Below are 20,849 nucleotides of genomic sequence, written 5' to 3' on the forward strand. Positions count from 1 at the left end.
GGGCCATCTCAGAATGCAAGAGCAGCACCAGGGTATGGGGTTGTCAGTTTTTACAGGGATGGGTAATTTCACAGGCTAATGAGTGGAAGGAGTATTCTAGCTATTCCAGGAAGAGGCTGGGATTTCCAGGAATTGGGCCATCACCCACTTTTTTTTTTTGCGGTACGCGGGCCTCTCACTGTTGTGGCCTCTCCCATTGCGGAGCACAGGCTCCGGACGTGCAGGCTCAGCAGTCATGGCTCACGGGCCCAGCCGCTCCGCGGCATGTGGGATCCTCCCGGACCGGGGCACGAACCTGTGTCCCCTGCATCAGCAGGCGGACTCTCAACCACTGCGCCACCAGGGAAACCCCACCACCAACTTTTTGATCCTTATGGTCGGCCTTGGAACTGTCATGGCACCTGCCAGTGTGTCATTTAGCATGATAATGTAGTACAATGAGCGTATACTGAGGCTCAAGGTCTAGTGGAAGTCGACTTGTCCGCCATATTGGACCCTTTTGGTTCTAATCAGTTTATGTCATGTCCTCAGGCTATGTCGTTCTTTCAAAGGTTGCGTCCTACCCACTTCCTTCCTGTTTCACTACCACATGAGTCTATCCATAGGGCTGCTTGAGTATCTTTGAAATATGACAACTTCCCTAAGAGAGAGCAAGGAGGTCACAATGCCTAATGACCTAGTCTTAGAAGTCATGCAACATCACGTTACCACATTCTACTCATTAGAAGTGAGTCACTAAGTCTAGCCCATATTGAAAGGGGAGAGAATTACACTTCAACTTTTTGAAAGTAGGAGTGCCAAAGATCTTGTAGACATATTTTAAAACCATCAAACATATTCAAGGAAAAAAAATTCAGCATGGGGCTTCCCTGGTGGCGCAGTGGTTGAGAGTCCGCCTGCCGATGCAGGGGACACAGGTTCGTGCCCCGGTCCGGGAAGATCCCACATGCCGCGGAGCGGCTGGTCCCGTGAGCCATGGCCACTGAGCCTGCGCGTCCGAAGCCTGTGCTCCGCAACAACGGGAGAGGCCACAACAGTGAGAGGGCCAATTACCGCAAAAAAAAAAAAAAAAAAAAAAAAAAATCAGCATGGCTAGAATTAGAGTAAAAGATGAGGGTAATGACTGATGAAGAGAGGACTGGTGAATGATGACAGTGGAAAAATTAGCTGGAACCAGATTCCTTATTTCCCTATTAATCTTAGTGATTTAGTTTTTATTTTTAGGGCAGTGGGAAGCCATTGAAAAGCTTTCTTTTTTATTTATTTTTAAATTTAAATTTGTTTTCATTTTTTAATTTTTTGGTCACGCTGTGTGGCTAGCAGGATCTTAGTTCCCCAACCAGGGATCGAACCCATGCCCCCTGCAGTGCAAGCGTAGAGTCCTAACCACTGGACTGCCAGGGAATTCCCAAAAGTTCTCTCTTTTTTTTTTTTTTTTTTTTTTTGCAGTACACGGGCCTCTCACTGTTGTGGCTTCTCCCGCTGCGGAGCACAGGCTCCGGACGCGCAGGCTCAGCGGCCATGGCTCGAGGGACCAGCCGCTCCGCGGCATGTGAGATCCTCCTGGACCGGGGCACGAACTCGCGTCCCCTGCATCGGCAGGCGGACTCTCAACCACTGCGCCACCAGGGAAGCCCCCCAAAAGTTCTCTTTTTTTAAAGCTTTATTGAAATATAATTCATAAACCATACAAATCACCCATTTAAAGTGTTCAACTCAATGGATTTTAGTATATTCACAGAATTGTGCGGTTATCTCTACAATCAGTTTTAGAACATTTTCATTACCCCAAAAAGAAACATTTAGTTGTTACTCATCCTCCCTGTCCCTAGGCAACCACTAATCTACTTTTTCTCTCTATACATTTACCTATTCTGGGCCTTTCATGTAAATGGAAATGTGGTACTTTGTGACTGGTTTCTTGAAATTATGTTTTCAAGTTTCATCTATGTCGCAGTATATATCAATAGTTCATTCCTTTTTTGTTTTAACAAACATTTTATTTACTTCTCTTTTGGCTTTGCTGTGCGGCTTGCAGGATCTCAGTTCCCTGACCAGAGACTGAACCTGGGCCACAGCAGTGAAAGTACCAAGTCCTAACCACTAGACCACTAGGGAACTCCCAATTCTTCATTCCTTTTTATGGATGAATAATATTCCATTGCATGGATATACACATTTTATCTATCTATCTATTAATTGATAGACATTTGGGTTGTTTCTACTCTTCGGCTATTGTGAATAATGTTGCTGTGAACATTCATGTACAAGATTTTGTGTGGACATGTTTTCATTTCTCTTGGGTATATACCTAGGAGTGGAATTTCTGGGTCATGTGATAACTATATGTTTAAATTTTTGAGGAACTTCCAGGCTGTTTTCCATTCATTTGCACCATTTTACATTCCTACTAGCAATATATGAGAGTTCCAGTTTCTTCACATCTTTGCCAATACATGTTGTTGTCCATCTTTTTGATAACAGCCATCCTACAGAGTGTGACAAGGCATTTAATTTTGTTTTTAATTTGCATTTTTGTCTTAAAATGTAGATTTTGGGACTTCCATGGTGGTCCAGTGGTTAAGGCTCCGTGCTTCCACTGCAGGGGGAACGAGTTTGATCCCTGGTTGGGGAGCCCAGGATCCCACATGCTGCATGCTGCGGACAAAAAAATAAAATAAAATAATAGATTTTGTTATTATTCAGGTATGACAAGGTCAACAGATCAGATTGCCATTGAAAAGACAGCTGTTATGCTCAGAGATCCCAAGAGGAGGTGGCACGCCATGCCATGGCAGAGGAAACCACCAAGTTCAGTCAGGAGGGGAGGGGAATGTGGGTAAGAATTTTATTGTGATTTCTGTGGTAACCACAAGTGAGGCTGAGTACGGTTTAGGATTGGCTAGGTTGAATAATTTCCATAAACCCTGGGGCAAAGGGACTGCTCCTAGCTGTCTGGTACCTGGCTGGGGAGAGTAAGATAGGGAAATAGTAGCCTGCAGTATAAGAGTTTGATAAAGAATGTGATTGAGGATTTGGGCTGTAGATTGGTTGGTTTGTCTATGAAAGGCATGCCTCCAGGCAAGTCGTTTTACTGTCTATAAAAATTGGCTAACCCCGGCAGGGGAGGGGCAGGAGCTTCAGGTCAGCAAGGTCCCAAAATGTCAGAGCATCAGAAACATACAATTCCCCTGATAGTTAATGTTGTTGAACCCTTTCATATGCTTATTGGCCATCTTTGGAGAAGTGTCTGCTCAGATCTTTTGCCCAGTTTTAAATTGGGTTGCCTTTTATTATTGAGTTGCAATAGTTCTTTGTACATTCTAGCTACAAGTCCCTTATCAGATATATGATTTGCAAAAATTGTCTCCTGGGACTTCCCAGGACTCCTTGCTTCCACTGCAGGGGGCACGGGTTCAATCCCTGGTCTGGGAACTAAGATCCCGCAAGCCTTGCAATGTAGCCAAAAGAAAAAATAAATTAAAATTATAAATAAATAAATAAAGGTGAGGGGTGAGATCTAGAGCACAGGGAATAAGTAGCCTTAGTTAGGAGGAGAAGTTATGCTGGAACCAGGAAGGCTGGCAGAAAGCATGAGTGGCCATGTAGGTAGGTTTACTGGCCCGCTGGCAGGAAGCTGATGGAGTTCTTCAAAGGAAGGCCATGGCTGCACCCTCAATGCCCATCACAGGGCCTGCTGTAGAGTAAGGACTCAGTAAATGTTTAATGAACTGAACAGGCTTGGGTTTCAGTCATGATTGCATCATGATTATATCACGATTTCTAGATACGATCTTAGGAAAGTTACTTACTCTCCGTGCCTCATTTCCCGTGAAAGTGGGGATAAAAATCCCAGTCATTGAGTCAGAAACTAATATATATATATATATTTATATATATATATATTCACCAAAATCTGTTTCCTTTTCTTCTTGGACACACAGCTAGATAATGCTTTGCAGCCTCCAGTTACGTTAGGCACATACTGACTGGCACATCATTGGCTCTCAATAGATGTCTAATGAAAGAATATAACTACTGAGATATTCCATTATAAACTTTGTTGTGTCACCAGTTCTTCCTTACCTTGATCCAAGATGACATCTTGTCTGGCCATGGAGGTAGTTAAGTCCAAATGAAAATTTCCTGTGGATGATCTTTTGTAAAGAATATAATTTGTTTTACACAGAACTAACTAATGATAATTAATTTCCCCCTAATTATAATTCATGGAGAAAAGCAGGTGGTATTCTTAATTCCCTGAATAGAACTGGAGGGAAGCAGTAGTTGTGGAAAACGTTTGCCAGATTATTTCTCCCCCCACAGGCCCCCCATGTAATTTAAGGGTACACTGTTATTAGAAGTAGTGTGAGGGACGTTTTGATTAGAGAATGGGAAAATGGAACTGCCGCTAACAAAAACTTGCTCTCTATGGAGGTGGAGCACTCTAGGGTTTTAGTACCTTAGATGAAGCTGTCAGTGATTCAGATTTTCAACCTCAACTTTTCTGGTTTAATAACATGGTCAAGTCAGTTACATGAATGCAGTAAACAAATCCATGAATTCTCATGCCAACCAATTTCTTGTGTGAATAATATGTAAATCAGGATGCTAATTTATTAATTTACAATGATAAATGTAACCAGAGAGCAGGTTGTATGGCTTATCAGCTGCTTGATACACTCTTTTTTGGTAGGAAGATATGGGAGGCCATATAGTTATAATCAGAAAGTTTTCTGGTAAACTGAAATCTGGAGCAAGAAGAGTTAGATGGGCAATCTTAAAGGCCAGGATTATCGAATTATGGTAAGTGAATGTAACCATTTCAGTAGTAAGGACAGGCTTGCTAAGAGAGGGTTGCTTTTTCTCTATTGATTTTTTTTTTTTTCGGTACGCGGGCCTCTCACTGTTGTGGCCTCACCCGTTGCGGAGCACGGCTCCGGACGCGCAGGCTCAGCGGCCATGGCTCACGGGCCCAGCCGCTCCGCGGCATGTGGGATCTTCCTGGACCGGGGCACGAACCCATGTCCCCTGCATCAGCAGGCGGACTCTCAACCACTGCGCCACCAGGGAAGCCCTGATATTTTCTTTTATGTGGATTGAGCTAGAATGGTGTTAACTCCTAGCTTCTCCCTATTCCTTTACCCATCCCAGAGTAGAGAGTGACATCTGATTGGTAAATACAGGAAGAACAACTTAGGCATGGTTGCCTGATTTCCTCTCTTCTCTCTGTACAGTAAGACTGCTCAGAGAGTACATACCAAGGATTTATGACTTACTTAGTCCAATGTTTTACCCAGGGCTAATTTCTCCATTAGGCACAGTGGGCCCAGTGTCTAGGGGTCAGGATATTTTCAGGGGCCTTGAAAATGTTTTCATTCAATTTAAAATGAGAAGGAAAAAAACGAACTTGTAGGCTTAAAGAAAATGTTTTTTGTTTTGTTTTTTTAAAGAAGATGTTGGGGGTAGGAGTTTATTAATTAATTAATTTACTTTTGCTGTGTTGGGTCTTTATTTCTGCGCGAGGGCTTTCTCTAGTTGTGGCAAGCGGGGGCCACTCTTCACCGCGGTGCATGGGCCTCTCACTATCGCGGCCTCTCAATGCAGAGCACAGGCTCCAGACGCACAGGCTCAGCAGTTGTGGCTCACGGGCCTAGTTGCTCTGCGGCATGTGGGATCTTCCAGACCAGGGCTCGAACCAGTGTCCCCTGCATTAGCCGGCAGATTCTCAACCACTGCGCCACCAGGGAAGCCCAAGAAAATGTTTTAATATATGGTATTAATATATTTTATTTATATCAGTGCAGTCATAAAATATGGCTTTAAATATTTTTTTATGGAAGAAGGGACCCATAAAGGCAGAAGTGCCTATGGCCCCATGCAAGACCCAGTGTGGCCCTGTGCTGCCTGTGGAATAGGGTGGGGAAGTCTACTTAACTGAGTTGTTCAGGTGACAGATCAGTTTGCTTTTCTCATAAGCTATAGCCTCCAGTTGGTCCTTATCAGTTCAGGAGATACTTGATCCATCATTTACCTTACACTTGCCCTTTATTCTCAATTTAGACAGAGAAGACCAATGCTATTTACTGGGCTCCCTGAAGACCCCCACATAAATCAGAGGAATATATATATATATATATATTTACTGGGAATTCCCTGGCAGTCCAGTGGTTAGGACTCCAAGCTCTCAGTGCCAAGGGGGCGGGTTCAGTCCCTGGTTGGGAACTAAGATCCCACAAGCCCCGAGGTGCAGCCAAAAAAACCCAAACAAAACCAAACAGAAAAGGAATATATATTTACTGAATTAAATGGAAGGAGACTGGAGAATTTGTGTACTGAGCAGGGCTACTCTAATCAATGATGGTCAATCTCTGACAAATTACTGTTATTTTACTTCCCTTTTCTATGTTCCATGCAGCTGCAAATTCCTCTGTATTTTGGAATCAGCCAAAAGAAAATGAGGAAACTCCTTGACATCATCCTACAAACCATCCTGATTTGGAACAGGTATTTTTCAGCAGTCCATCAAAGCAAATAATGAGAAATTCCTATGCCCCACCATGAACAAATGTCCAATGTAGTACATATTTTGAAACACTCACATCTATATGGGACCTAAAGTAAAATCTGGAACTGTTTTACATGTGACAAAGGCACTTAGGTGATATTACATTCAGAGAGCAAGTTGGAATGACAACATTTTTTCTAGGAATGATAATGTTTTTCTAGGAAAACAATATTTAATTTTTTTCCCTTATCTAGTTTACTTGATTAAAACTCTGGATATCAGGCTTCCCTGGTGGCACAGTGGTTGAGAGTCCGCCTGCCGATGCAGGGGACACGGGTTTGTGCCCCGGTCCGGGAAGATCTCACATGCCGCAGAGCGGCTGGGCCCGTGAGCCATGGTCGCTGAGCCTGCGCGTCTGGAGCCTGTGCTCCGCAATGGGAGAGGCCACAACAGTGAGAGGCCCGCGTACCGCAAAAAAAAAAAAAAATAATAAATAAAAAAATTGTACATACTTAAAGTGTATAACATGATGATTTGATATAGGTATACATTGTGAAATGCTTATCATAATTAACACATCCCATCACTTCTCATAGTTACCTTTTGTGTGTGTGTGTGTGCACACGAAGAACACTTAAGATGTATTCTCTTAGCAAATTTCAATTCTTAAAAGTTATCTCCTCTCCGTAGATATTCTTAGTACCCTATTCCTTCCTTCGAGATATTTGTTTCCTCACTTTTTTTAAAAAAAAGCAGCACTTTATGCCTGCCTTTTTATAGATAAATAACTGCACAGAGAAAATTACTTTTTCTTCATGATTGAATCCATAATATCTGCGATTAATAACTACCATCTATTGAGCCTTTACTTTTACATGCTTTCATTATTTTAATTAATCATAAGTAGATATAATGAATGCATTAGAGAGATGAGAAATTTGAGTTTTAGAGGGCTTAAAGTAATTTTCCCAAGGCCACAAAGCTTGCAGCTCCTGTTGAGTGTGGTAAAGAAATCTTTTATAAAGATAAGCCCACTGATATTACTTACTTTAGATAACAGCAATATAACTCACTATCCAGTTTCTACCAGATTTAAAATTGAAAAACACAGGAGTTCCAGCATATGTTGGTTCTTACTTTCTTTTAGTAATGTTATTGCAAAATGTTATTCTAAGTTTAATTGGGAATGAAAACAAGTATTTATCAGCCACTATGTAAAAGAGGAAAAAAATCCTGAGACAGATTTTCTTTTGATTTGCCATATGCTGTGTCATGGAGCAATGCTCATTCTTTTACTCATCAAGTGTTCAAGGAGTGTTTTGTACAAGGGTCTGAGTTTGGTAACGAGGAATACAAGACTAAATGGGAAACAGAACCTATCTTCAAGGAATTGATGATCTACTAAGGGAGATTATAAATATGTAAATAATTAAATTAAGTGGAATGCTCCAAGTCAAATTAAAAGGATAGAAATGTAAAGGTGGCATAAATTATTTTCGACTGAGAGGAAATCATACTTATGTTCTAAACAAGCATGTTTAGAATTTAGCTGTTAAATAGACCGAAGATGCTTTAGACAAATATCAAAGATTTGTTTATAATAAATTACAAAATTTTATTTATTTACAAAAACCCAAGACATTTTTAAAAATGTAAATTTTATTATTTCCTTAAAGGCCAGTCTTTCATCTAAAGAAATGCCAGGGTTCATCTTATTTAAAGTGTTAAGTGGTAGCATTTTGCCATTCTACAGATTCATCTGGCATTTTAGAGAATTAAATATTGTAACATAACCAACTGGAAGATTATAGAGAACAATGTGAGATCAGGAGTAGCACCCTGGTATTTAAGGTACATCAAGATACTCAATAATTCAGATATTCTTAAATTTCTTCTTTAAAATGAAAAGATACCCCATCTCAAATGAGAATGAGCATGATAAACAATCAGTTTATCCAATGTTTTAACCTAATGCTTATGTCTCATCCTTTAAAAGATGTGTTGTACTTTTCCCATTGGTTTAGAATTTAAACCAATAAGGAAGGAGGAAATCTTTATAAATATTCACAAAGAAGGCTGGCATTGTGGATGTTGAGTAAAGATTGCTTTGTTCTTCATTTGAGTCTGACTTTAGAACTTTATAGTATTGATGTTTTTCTTTTATTGATATAGGAAGCAAACACTATTTTTTCTTTAAATATTCAGCCTGGGTGATGTCTTGCTGGCTTGAAATATATTTTCCAGTGTTAAGAATACTTTATTTCTTTTTGTTCAGACCTAAGATGTTCAAAGGAAAAATCAAGAATTTAAATGCCAGTTTTTATTATCATGCTGATATTATCAGCATGATAATCATTTTATTATCATGTTCATATTTCATATGAATAAAATTAATATTAACTTGCTAGATTTCTTTGAAGTTTATAATTACTAGGATTCTTTCATTACTAAAGTGGCATGTATCACTGTTATTAGTCTCTTTTAATGGATGTTCAGAGGCAGAGATAATGTCAGGGTCTCAGCAAAAGTTATTTATATCTTGAGATTCTGGGTACTTTGTTAAAATCTCTGCTGCTTCAAAATTAATAAAAGCATTGATGGGGTGTTTGTATTTTAATTTCTTAACAGGGGCTCAAGAGACTTTTAAAAATACAAAAATCATACAAAAGGGAAAAAAAGAAACAGACCTTTTTTTCCCCGTGTGGTTGGTTTCATTAGAACATGTACCAAACCCGAGGTCTCTGCTTAAATATTTCGGGTTTCTAAAAAAACCACTAGAATGTTTTCTTGAGTTACTGTTCCAACTAGACCTAAATGAAGATAAAAATTCACTTGCATTTTCCCCAAATTTCCACTCAGTTTATAGCAATTACTAAAACAACACTGACAGTCTGTCTCTTCGATGCAAAGGAATATTTTGTCTGGGGGCTACTTCTTTTCTCTACGAAAAACACTGATGGTGGAACAAAAAGTAATTGCAAAGGGAGGGGAACAGAGGGAGGAAAAAAACAAATAAGCATAATCACCACCCCCAGAAAGCAAGGGTGAAAAATTCGTGTGCCTGAAAACACAACATTTCACGTCAGAACACAGAAGAAGCAAACAAAGGAAGGCAGAGTTTAATAGGACAAAAAAATGGAGCAGGTTTTGGGGACGATCTAATAACACAGTGAATGCAAAAGGGCAGAAAACCTCGTTGCTTTTTCTTGGCACCTGAAAACTGAAGCTCTAAGCGGGGCAAAGGTCAGCGTCTGCGGTTCTACGTTGCAAACGTGGTCTCGTTTTTTTTGTGCTTCCGCCAGCGTGTTCTGACCGCATGTCGGCGGCGCCGGTTGGGACCAGGCAGCCTCGGTCCCGGCTGCGGCCGCGGCTGCAGCCGACCCCTTTGTCTCCCGGCTCCGAGGCGGCCGCGCCGTGTCAGACGCCCGAGCGCGCAGAGGGGCAGCGGGCCGCGCGCCCGGAAACCTCCCGCGGACAGCGCGGCGCGCGCGGAGGCGGGGTTCGCGCGCCCGCCACCGCCTTGGCCTTACACGCCTCGAGTCAACAGCTCAGTTAGGCTAAGCCGAGGCCGCTTGGCTCGCCCCGCGGTCTCTACCAACTTGCCGCTGGGACCCGCGAGCTGGCGGGCCCGCCCCGGCTTCCATTTCCTTCCCAGCCTCAACCAGCGAGTACGACCTTGTGTTTCTGTGTTGCTTTTGAAGATTGCGAGAAAGTGAAGAGGCTTATACACGGCTGTGTCTAACACGGTTACCGCGCAGCTTGTTTCGGCCGAAATTACGGGCCCCTTATTGCTACGTTCACCAGCTCAAAACGGCTCCCGCCTTCCCCGAAAACCCGACGCATTGAAAAGGGCTTGCTTCTCCGTGTGACCCCACCACAGGGAGAGGGGGAAACACGTCAGGCTTTCGGGCGAGCTTTTTTCGGGGGTGGGGGCGGCTCAGATGCAGCAGAACCGGCCAGGCCGGGGCCCGCTCTCAGTGGGGAGCGGGAGAGGCGGGAGCGCCCGCGGGCAGGGGTCGCCGGGGCTGGCCCTGCGGGGCGGGCCGACGCGCCCCAGCGGAGCTCGGGGACGAACCAGAGGTCTTGGTCGGGAGCCGGCGTGGGTGGGGGAGGCGGAGAGCAGCGATTCACCTGGGCGACGTGGCAGCCATTCCCTACTCTCCGAGACCCCTCCCCATTCGGCCGCCCACCCGCCCTCTCGCGGCTGGTTGCTGCGAGGCTGCTCTTCCCCGGCCGGACGGAGAGCGGCAGTGTCTCCCCGCCGGGCGCCCGCCGTGCGTCTCCCCCGCGCGGCCGCTGCTGCTCGCCAGCCCTGCGCTGTGCTGGAGAGCGCAGTGGCGGCGGCGGGAAAGGGCTGCGGAATCGCGGCGCTGCGTCTCGCACTCGACGACGCGGCCTCGGCCTCGACGCCCTCCGCCCGTTCCCGGAGCAGGTAAAGGCGGCGGGTGGGAGGCGGGGCGGCGGGGCTGGGCTGAGGGTCCGGTTGGGAAGGAATCCCGGAGTCCCCGAATCCGACCGGAGGGCCTGAGGTAAGCGGCGGGAGGCGCTGCCACTGAAACCCCAATCCCCGAAGGTGGGGGGCCGGCGCTGGCAGTCCGGCCCGCGGGCCCGGTCGCCCGGACGGAAGGGAAGTGAGGCGTCGGTGAGAGGCGGGCCATGGCGCGCCGCCCGAGGTCGGGCGAAGGCGGAAGCTGCGGCCGCTTTCCTGGCCCCCCCAGTCCCTGGCGGCCCTCCAAGCCCTTGACACACCCCTCTCGCCCCCAGTAGCTTCCCTGTCAGTTCCCGCCCGGACTTGACCTCGAGGCCCTCCGAGCGCCTTCGGCTTTTCCCAGGCGGATCCTTCTTGGAACTTCGGGCCACCCTCCCGAGCACGTAGTCCTATTAGAGCTGTTTATTTACTCACTTCCAATCCAAACACAGCCTCTCCGCACGTTCCGAGTTTGGATACTGCGGGGAGGCATTCCCGGTTCCCGGTGTCTGTGCCGCTTGGATCGTCGTCCACACCCCCTCCCCCACGGCAACTTTGATCCTCGCTGGGTCCCTCCTTGAGCCCTACCGTGATCCGGACCCTCTCCTAGAGGTCCGTGTGGAAATCCGTTTTGGATAGAGTGAGTCACTCGACCTGGGGCAGTTTATTTCTTAAGCTCTTGGTTAAAACGTGGTGTTTTTTGTTGTTTTCTCTCCGAAAGAGAGCTAGAGTAATTAAAAAAAAAAAGTGTAAACGGCCGATCGCGCTCGCTGTTGGCTTTAAAGAATCTTCTTTTCGGCAACAGTCTTTAGAACTAGGATCTGATATTTGTGGCACGGACAGGTTTGTACACATTCTCGCCATGCAGTGGTTGTAATGTCTTCATAGCACAGTTCTGACTTGAAGGTAGGATTGGCTGGTTTTTCTACTCGACATCTTTAAGCCAATCAAGAAGCGCTGCTTGCCTGGAAACTGGATAACTCAGAAAAGGTGGGGATTGGTTGAGCTCAGAGAAAAAAATCCTGGACTTGAACCTGGCTTCTCAGAAAAAACTGATTTGCAGCTGCCTCTCTTCCCCCACTTAAAAAATAATGTTACCTTTTCATCTCAACAGCAGACTTTTCATTCTTTTTTTTATTATTTCTACTGTTTTTCTATCAAACGCCCAGCTCTCTTTTTAACTCATTTTAGCTTTCATCCTTCAGTTTTCAATGAAAGAATCTTTAAACGCCTTAAGAAATGTAAACATCATGTGTTTGTTTTGATAATAAGCATGGTTTAATTTTCTTACGTTGTCCGTTGTTAAAGGTCAGAAATTAAATCAAAAATTTTTTGTTCCCGTGCCAGAGCCTTTATTATTCAAGTGGCTGTGGTAGGATGGGGGGCTGCCGTGATGGAGATGGTGAAAAGAATAGGAAAGAAGTGGCTGCTTTTCTGCATGGATGCTACACTTTAGTTCATGAAAAAAGACTAACATATAAAACAAACAAAACCCATGGCAAATCAGCATTTAGTACTTACGAATGTCAGTTTGTACACCTGTTGACTTTAGTTGCTTTGAAGGGGAGAGTAAAGAGGACCGATCACTGGACTTCATATAGAAAAAGTGGGCTTAAGTTATTGAAGGTTTTTTTCTTTATTAAAGTAGGCATAGTATCTGTACACAAGAGAGGCTAAGTATATTATCAGTGTAGGTGCATTTTTTTTAATACTATCTGAAGATTTTCCTTCTCTTAAAATCTCCCCTTTCTTCTTGATTATCTAATGGTTATGCATGTCTTTTGATATGCAAAGCAGTTAGAAGAGAACTACCATCTTTGCCTTCCTTCTATTCAGCTTTTTATATGCAAACTCACATTCTAAGTCTTGGGAATAATCTTAGTTTGTCAGGTCAAACATTAAATCTTAGCAGATCACATTATTAAGTGCCTTTAGTAGTAGTTTTATTAGGAATTGAAGAAGAGATTGAATTTTTTTATTTTTATATTTATCATGCCAGTCTATGAGTAAGCCAAACGTCATTAGAATTATCACTGGGGCTTCCCTGGTGGCACAGTGGTTGAGTATCCACCTGCCAATGAAGGGGACATGGGTTTGATCCCTGGTCTGGGAAGATACCACATGCCACAGAGCAACTAAGCCAGTGCACCACAACTACTGAGCCTGTGCTCTAGAGCCCATGAGCCGCAACTACTGAGCCCGTGCACCGCAACTACTGAAGCCCGCACGCCTAGAGCCCGTGCTCCACAACAAGAGAAGCCACCGCAATGAGAAGCCCGCGCACTGCAACGAAGAGTAGCCCCCTCTCGCCACAACTAGAGAAAGCCCGTGTGCAGCAACAAAGACCCAACACAGCCAAAAATAAATAAATAAATAAATAAAATAAATAAATTAGAAAAAAAGAATTATATCTGGACTCTTGACTTTAATAACAATCCTTCCATCTTTTATCGAATTTTTGTAGCCATACCATTTAATTGTATAATGTTACTTTCATAATATGATATAGTATTTAGTAGAATGAATTTTCCCTTTGTGTCTTTAAAATTTTTTTAAATATATCTGCTCTATTTATTAAATTTAAGAATTAGTTTTGGAGACTGACATGAATAATATTTAATTTTTCTGTTCTGAAGCAGGGTATCTTTTAAAAAATATTTTCTTTTGTGTTTAAATTTGTTTCTTCTGCCTGTAGTGTCTTCACTGTTCTCCGTGTCCTCCTCCCCCTAAACTCTCTGCTAACCTACTTCAAGATTTAGGTGGTACATGTTGTAAAGTCTTCTTTCCTTCCTTCCCCCAGCAGAGATAATCACGTACTCATTGTATTACCTCTGAACCATTACATACTTACTGCTATATTGAGCTACCTCCTCCCTATAGTAACTGAGTTTCACTGAATTTTACTCAATTCTTTTTCTCTAACACTAGTTCCAAAGCTATAGTTGTATAGATATTAAATAAATATTGGCATGAATAAAGGAGATATTTTACTTTAAAAAATATTTTTCCCAGTTACTATCTGTATGCTGTTAATTCTTAAATCTCCAACCCAAAGCTCTTTCCTGATAACCGACTCGTATATCATCTACCTTCATGACATGTTCATTTGTACGCTCCCACAGGTAACTCAGACTGAGCATATCCCAAACTGTAGTTATTATCAACCTTCCCTCTCCCAGCCTCAAACCAAAAATATGAAACAAACTATGTCTTCTTTCTAGGGGAAGATTAAATGAGATAATGCATGTGTGCTAAGAATTCAGTAAATAGTAGGCGCTGCTAATAATAACTTGGCAGAAACATGGGCTATTCCTTTTCCTCTCTTTTTCGCTTCATATTCTGATTGATCACTGAGCCCTGTTGAATTCTTTCTTCTTAATATCCCTTGAACCTGTGCCTTTTCCTCTATTCCCAAGGCTAACATCCAACTCCATGGTTAGCATCATCTCTTACCTGGATTGCCGCAGTAGCCTCCTAAGTGGTTATCCCTTCTTCCAGTCTTGCCTTCCAATCCACTTTTCCCACTGTAGCCAGAGTAATCTAACACATTTAAACCTGTAACTCCCCTGCTAAAAAAAATTTTTTTTTTTTTTTTGGCCACACTGTGCGGCTTGTGGGATCTTAGTTCCCTGACCAGGAATCAAACCTGTGCGCCCCTGCAGTGGAAGTGCAGAGTCCTAACCACTGGACCGCCAGGGAAGTCCCAAAACATTTTTTTTTTGTGACTTTTCATTGCCTTCAGGATAAAATCTGAACTTTTAAAAAAAATTTTATTTATTTATTTTTGGCTGCGTTGGGTCTTCGTTGCTGCGCACAGGCTTTCTCTAGTTGCAGCGAGGGGGCTACTCTTTGTTTCCGTGCATGGGCTTCTCATTGCGGTGGCTTCTCTTGTCGCGGAGCATGCGCTCTAGGTGCGCGGGCTTCAGTAGTTGTGGCACGTGGGCTCAGTAGTTGTGGCTCGCGGGCTCTAGAGCACAGGCTCAGTAGTTGTGGCGCATGGGCTTAGTTGCTCCACAGCATGTGGGATCTTCCTGGACCAGGGCTCGAACCCGTGTCCCCTGCATTGGCAGGTGGATTCTTAACCACTGTGCCACCAGGGAAGTCCCTGAACTTCTTAATTTGGCTTTCAGGATCATGATCTGGCATGTTTACTTCTTCATTCTCTGTCACTTTCTCCTTTTGCCCTCAATGTGCTGCTAGTCATAAACAGTTACTTGGATTTCTCCCTCAAGATGCCACGTTTGTTAAATCTAAGAAAAAGGTAAATTGACTATGTTAAAAAATGATGTGAAGGACTTCCCTGGTGGTCCAGTGGTTAAAACTACATGCTTCCACGGCAGGGGGCACTGGTTCGATCCCTGGTCAGGGAACTAAGATCCTGCATGCTGCGTGGCATGGCCAAAAAAAAAAAAAAAAAAAAGATGTGATTTGCATAGAGTGTATTAAAAAGGGAATTAAATAGTAATTTGGGGGTTTACCTAGTAGGGAAGAGAAAGACATTATATCGGATAGATGAAAGTTTTCTTAGTAGGAAAGGCATACTAAGTAGGTCCTTTTACAGTTTCAGTGAAGTATACCTTTACATATAATTTCCATCTTATTCAGTTTCTCTGAATATTAGTTAGAGGTTATTAGTTAGGACTTTTTGGATTGCAAATAACAGAGATACAGTTTGAAATGGCCTATGGATGGAAAAGTTACTGGTTCAGTAACCATATAACAGAAAGTGTATGGATAGAGATGGCCATAAGGAGCTAAGGTGGTAACTTGCCCATAGTTAGATCCTTCCTATAAATTTTTTTTTTTTTTTTTTGGCTGCACCCCGCGGCACGTGGGATCTTAGTTCCCCAACCTGGGACCTGGCAGTGAAAGCGCCGAGTCCTAACCACTAGTCCTAACCACTGGCGCCATCTCTCCCACTGCAGATATGCTTCTTCACAAAGTGGGACCTGGTTCCTGGCGCACAGGCTTACCTACTTAGAGACTAATGTCAGAGGATCTAGATAGAGTGGCTCACATGCCTGTCCTTCGACCAGTTCCTGCAGCTGAGGGGATGAGGTACTATGCCTAGTTCAGCCTAGATCATGTGTTGTGCTTACTTATATAGCCAGGGGTCTATTAGCAGGAATCAGGCCCCTGGTGGAGTAGGGGAGGAGAAGGAGTTCTGGGCAGACACAAAGAATATCCATTCTAAATCTTAACCACCCTTCTGACTTTCAATTTATTTTCCTAGATATTTTATTCATGGGAAAGAGATGCCCTGTATTATGGACCTGAGTATTCCAGGTACCGAAATGGTAAGTCCAGTATTTTAAAGGACTAAATTGGCTTTTTGGTTTACGCTGGCATATAACAAATATTTGTTAAGCTTTTGTTTGCTAAATAGAAACACATTGTGAGATGCTTATAGACTAGTAGTGTAAACAAATAAATACCAAGGTGCTAAGGTAGAGGTGTATCTAGGATGCAGTGGCAGCTCTGTGTAAATCAAACTTTGGGATAGTGGAAAACTTTCCTGAAAGAAAGTTAATTGAGGCAAGAAATATGGGTTGTGTGGGATGGGGTAGAGGGACTTTTGGGTAGAACGTGTGTGAGGCACAGAGATGTGAGATGGGCCAGGGGCCCATCTATCTAGTTATTTGGGAAACAAATAATTAGATACAGGAGGAGTAGAGAGTACCTGGGGAGGAGTAGAGGAAGAGAATGGTAGGGGTAGGTAAGGGGCCAAATCATAGAAGTCCTTGAATGGTTTAACCAAGGAGTTGGAACTTGATCTTGAAAGCTGTGGAGTCATTGAAGCATTTTACGCTGGAACTCTCAGGCCTGAAGTGCCTGTGTAATATACACATGGATATGTCTGTCAGGCAGTTTTTGGAGAGACAGCAGTGAGCAGTCCTGAAGAGAGATCTTAGTTCTCTGCCCAGGAATTGAATCTGGGTAGCCTGGATGAAAACTAGGAATCCTAGCTGCTAGACCACCAGGGGCTAGAGGCTAGAAGCAAAGTGGCCCTGGCTCTTGCCCCCATTTGAAAGCAGGAATGTTTCAAGGAGGCAAAAACTGTAAAAACAGGTACAAATTTTATTATTAGAGACACAACACAACAAGTGGGAGAGCACACAGAGAAACAGTTTGTTTATTTAAGCCTGAAGCAAGGCAGAAATACACACTTGGAGAGAAAGGGTATGAGTCTCTTCTTTAATGAGAAGGAGCGCAGTAAAGAGGTGATTTAAATCACTTATATAGGACAGTCCTTCCGGGTCTTTGTTTACTTTAGGCCAATAATCTTGTTTCTTTTTTCACATCTGACCTGTCCTAGGACTCTCCCCAGCATGGGTGCGCAAGTTTTTGCTAAGATGGATTCCACCGCAGAGGGCTGTTGGGGGTATGTCTACACTTATTATGGGGTGGCGCCCCCTCCCTTTTTTGACCCCTCAAGGAGCCTTCCTGTGCATGTGCAGACAGGGAAGTTTTTGTCGACCTCAGGAGTGGTCATCTTATCTTTTTACTTCAGCAAAGCTCAGCTCTTGCCACTAACTTTGTCCTTGGAGTGTCTAGGGAAAACAAAGCTTCAATTTTACTCCACTTGACAAACACCAGCTGTCTAGCCAGGGGCCCATCTATCTGCTATCTCAAGGCAGTTAACTATATTGGAGTTTGGGAGAGAATTCTTGGCTGGAGTCATAGGTACTGAAGCCATGGATTTGGATGGGCCTAGAAAAGGGTGGTGGAGCAGAAGGTTGGGAACAGAACCCAGGGTAACAATGACACTGAAAGAGGAGCATGAGAAAAGCAATCAATGAAGGAGACTGAGAAGGGGCAGCCAGAGAAAAACCAGTAGGTGTAGGCGGCAGATTGCATTGGATCAAGAAGTCAACAGAAAGTGGGAAGTTGAAACAATAAATTGTAAACTACTTTTATTTTAAGGAACTGAAACTGCCTAGGAAATACTGGGAGTTTGGATAGTCTGAGTTAAGAATTCGCTTCATTGTTATCAATTCAGGGTGTATTGAGAAACCAAATTTCAAACAGTTTTTCCACTACAGGAATTTGAACTTTTTAGAATTAGAATTTTTAAAGATAGGGAGGAGAGGATGGAGGCTTTTTGGAGGGTGGTAGTTGGTAGGAAGGAAGTGGTTGAATAGGGCATGGATATGGTTTATGTACAATCAGTCATTTCGGGGTGTACAGAGCACCTAGTAGAGTATTCTGCGTATAGTTTCTGGAGCTATAAAGATTCAGTAAGTCTATTTTATCAGGAGACCTAGAGTTGATAAATGATGGTGTAGTTGAAATTAAATTTATACTTCTTGGGATTTCTATTTGTGATTTTCTTTCCTGTTCTATTTCTGACTTAACCTCTCTTGAGTGAACATTTTCTTTCCCTTCTCTTACATTTGTTTTTCTTTGTAGTTAAACCCCTTATAGATTTTTTAAAAATTGTAATAAACGTATAACAAAATTTATCATCTTAACTACTTTTAAGTGAACAGTATAGTAGTGTTAATAATACAGTAAGTCCCCTACATATGAACAAGTTCCATTCTGAGAACGTGTTCATAAGTCCAACAAAGTTAGCCTGGGTACCCAACTAACAATCGGCTGCATGGTACTGTAATATAATAGATTTATAATACTTTTCACACAAATAATACATAAAAAAACAAAAAAAGTAAACATTTTTAATCTTACAGTACAGTACCTTGAAAAGTACAGTGGTACTGTACAACAGCTGGCATACAGGAGCTGGCATCGAGTGAACAGGCAAGAAGGGTTACTGACTGGAGGAGGGAGAGGAGCTGGGAGATGGTAGAGCTGAAGGGCCGTCAGCAATAGGAGACAGAGGGCAGGCTGCAGTTTCCCTCACACCTTACTTGGTTGGACATGCGAGCACATGTTTGTATCTTTGGAAGTTCGCAACTTGAAGGTTTGTATGGAGGGGACTTACTGTATATACATGGTTAATACAACAGGTCTGTAGAACTTTTTCATCTTGAAGAACTGAAACTCTATACCCATTGAACAACCCCCCCCTTCCCCACCTCATCTCTAGCCCCTGGCATCTGTCATCCTACTTTGTAAGAGTTTGACTACTATATTTGTTTATTGAGGTATAGTTAATGGACAATATTATATGTTTCAGATGTACAACATAGTGATTGACCATTTTTAAAGGTTATACTCCATTTATAGTTATTATAAAATATTGGCTATAGTCCCTGTGTTGCACAGTATATCCTTGTAGCTTATATATATATATGTATATATATATATTTTTTTAACATCTTTATTGGAGTATAACTGCTTTACAATGGTGTGTCAGTTTCTGCTTTATAACAAAGTGAATCAGTTATACATATACATATGTCTCCATATCTCCTCCCTCTTGCGTCTCCCTCACTCCCTCCCTTCCTCCCTTCCTCCCTTCCTATCCCACCCCTCTAGGTGGTCACAAAGCACTGAGCTGATCTCCCTGTGCCATGCAGCTCCTTCCCACTAGCTATCTATTTTACGTTTGGTAGTGTATATATGTCCATGCTACTCTCTCACTTTGTCACAGCTTACCCTTCCCCCTCCCCGTATCCTCAAGTCCATTCTCTAGTAGGTCTGCATCTTTATTCCCATCTTGCCCCTAGGTTCTTCTGACCACTTTTTTTTTTTTTAGATTCCATATATATGTGTTAGCATATGGCTTGTAGCTTATATTATACATAGTAGTTTGTACCTCTTAACTCCCTACACCTATCTTGCCCCTCACCCCCTTCCCTCTCCCCACTAGTAACCACAGATTTGTTTTCTATATCTGTGAATCTGTTTCTTTTTGTTATATTCATTAGTTTGTTTTATTTTTTAGATTTCATATATAAGTGGTATCATACAGTACTTGTCTTTCTCTGACTTGTTTCACTTAGCGTAATATCCTCCAAGTTTATCCATGTTGTTGCAGATGGCAAAATTTCATTCTTTTTTATGGCTGAGTAGTATTCCATTGTGTATATCTTCTTTATCTATTCATCTGTTGATGGACACTTAGGTTACTTCCATATCTTGGCAATTGTAAATAGTGCTGCTCTGACCACTGGGGTGCATCTGTCTTTTCCAATAAGTGTTTTCATTTTTTCTCACATACACCCAGGAGTAGAATTGCTGGGTCATATGGTAGTTCTAATTTTAGTTTTTTGAGAAACCTCCATAATGTTTTCCACAGTGGCTGCACCAATTTACATTCGTGAGGGTTCCCTTTTTTCCACATACTCACCAACATTTGTTATTTGTGTTCTTTTTTTTTAAATTAAAAAAAATTATTTATTTTTGGCTGTATTGGGTCTTTGTTGCTGCACATGGACTTTCTCTAGTTGAGGCAAGCAGAGGCTGCTCTTTGTTGCAGAGTGTGGGCTTCTGTTGTTGCAGTTGTAGAGCACGGGCTCTAGGCGTGTGGGCTTCAGTAGTTGTGGTGCACGGGCTCAGTAGTTATAGCTTGTGGGCTCTAGAGCGCAGGCTCAGTAGTTGTGGCACATGGGCTCAGCTGTTCTGCAGCATGTGGGATCTTCCCGGACCAGGGCTCGAACCCACTTCCCCTGCATTGGAAGGCAGATTAGTGACCACTGCACCACCAGGGAAGCCCCTGTGGTTTTTTTGATGATAGCCATTCTGACAGGTGTGAGGTGACATCTCATTTTTTTTTTTAAGTCTTTATCAAATTTGTTACAATATTGCTTCTGTTTTATGTTTTGGTTTTTTGGGAGTGAGGCATGTGAGACCTTAGCTCCCTGACCAATCAAACCCGCACTCCCCCTGCATTGGAAGGTGAAGTCTTAACCACTGGACCGTCAGGGAAGTCCCGCATGTGGTTTTGTTTTTTTTTTTTTTTTTGCG

At 42.9% G+C, this 20,849-nt stretch overlaps 1 protein-coding gene across 5 annotated transcripts in view; it reads left to right on the forward strand.

Annotated features, from left to right (window-relative positions):
* Positions 1–20,849, forward strand: part of N4BP2 (NEDD4 binding protein 2) — a 127,963-nt gene that overhangs the window by 35,296 nt on the left and 71,818 nt on the right. For 4 of the 5 annotated variants that reach the window (XM_082838820.1, XM_082838818.1, XM_082838823.1 and 1 more), the window contains exons 2-3: positions 6,419–6,507; positions 16,210–16,273. The gene's annotated coding sequence lies outside the window, so the exon portion shown is untranslated. Of the gene's footprint in view, positions 1–6,418; positions 6,508–10,799; positions 10,941–16,209; positions 16,274–20,849 lie in introns of those variants that run through there. The other variant, XM_082838819.1, reaches the window with a different exon arrangement.

Source organism: Leucopleurus acutus, assembly GCF_964270905.1.
Source record: "Leucopleurus acutus genome assembly, chromosome: 4".
Classification (NCBI taxonomy): Eukaryota; Metazoa; Chordata; class Mammalia; order Artiodactyla; family Delphinidae; genus Leucopleurus; species Leucopleurus acutus.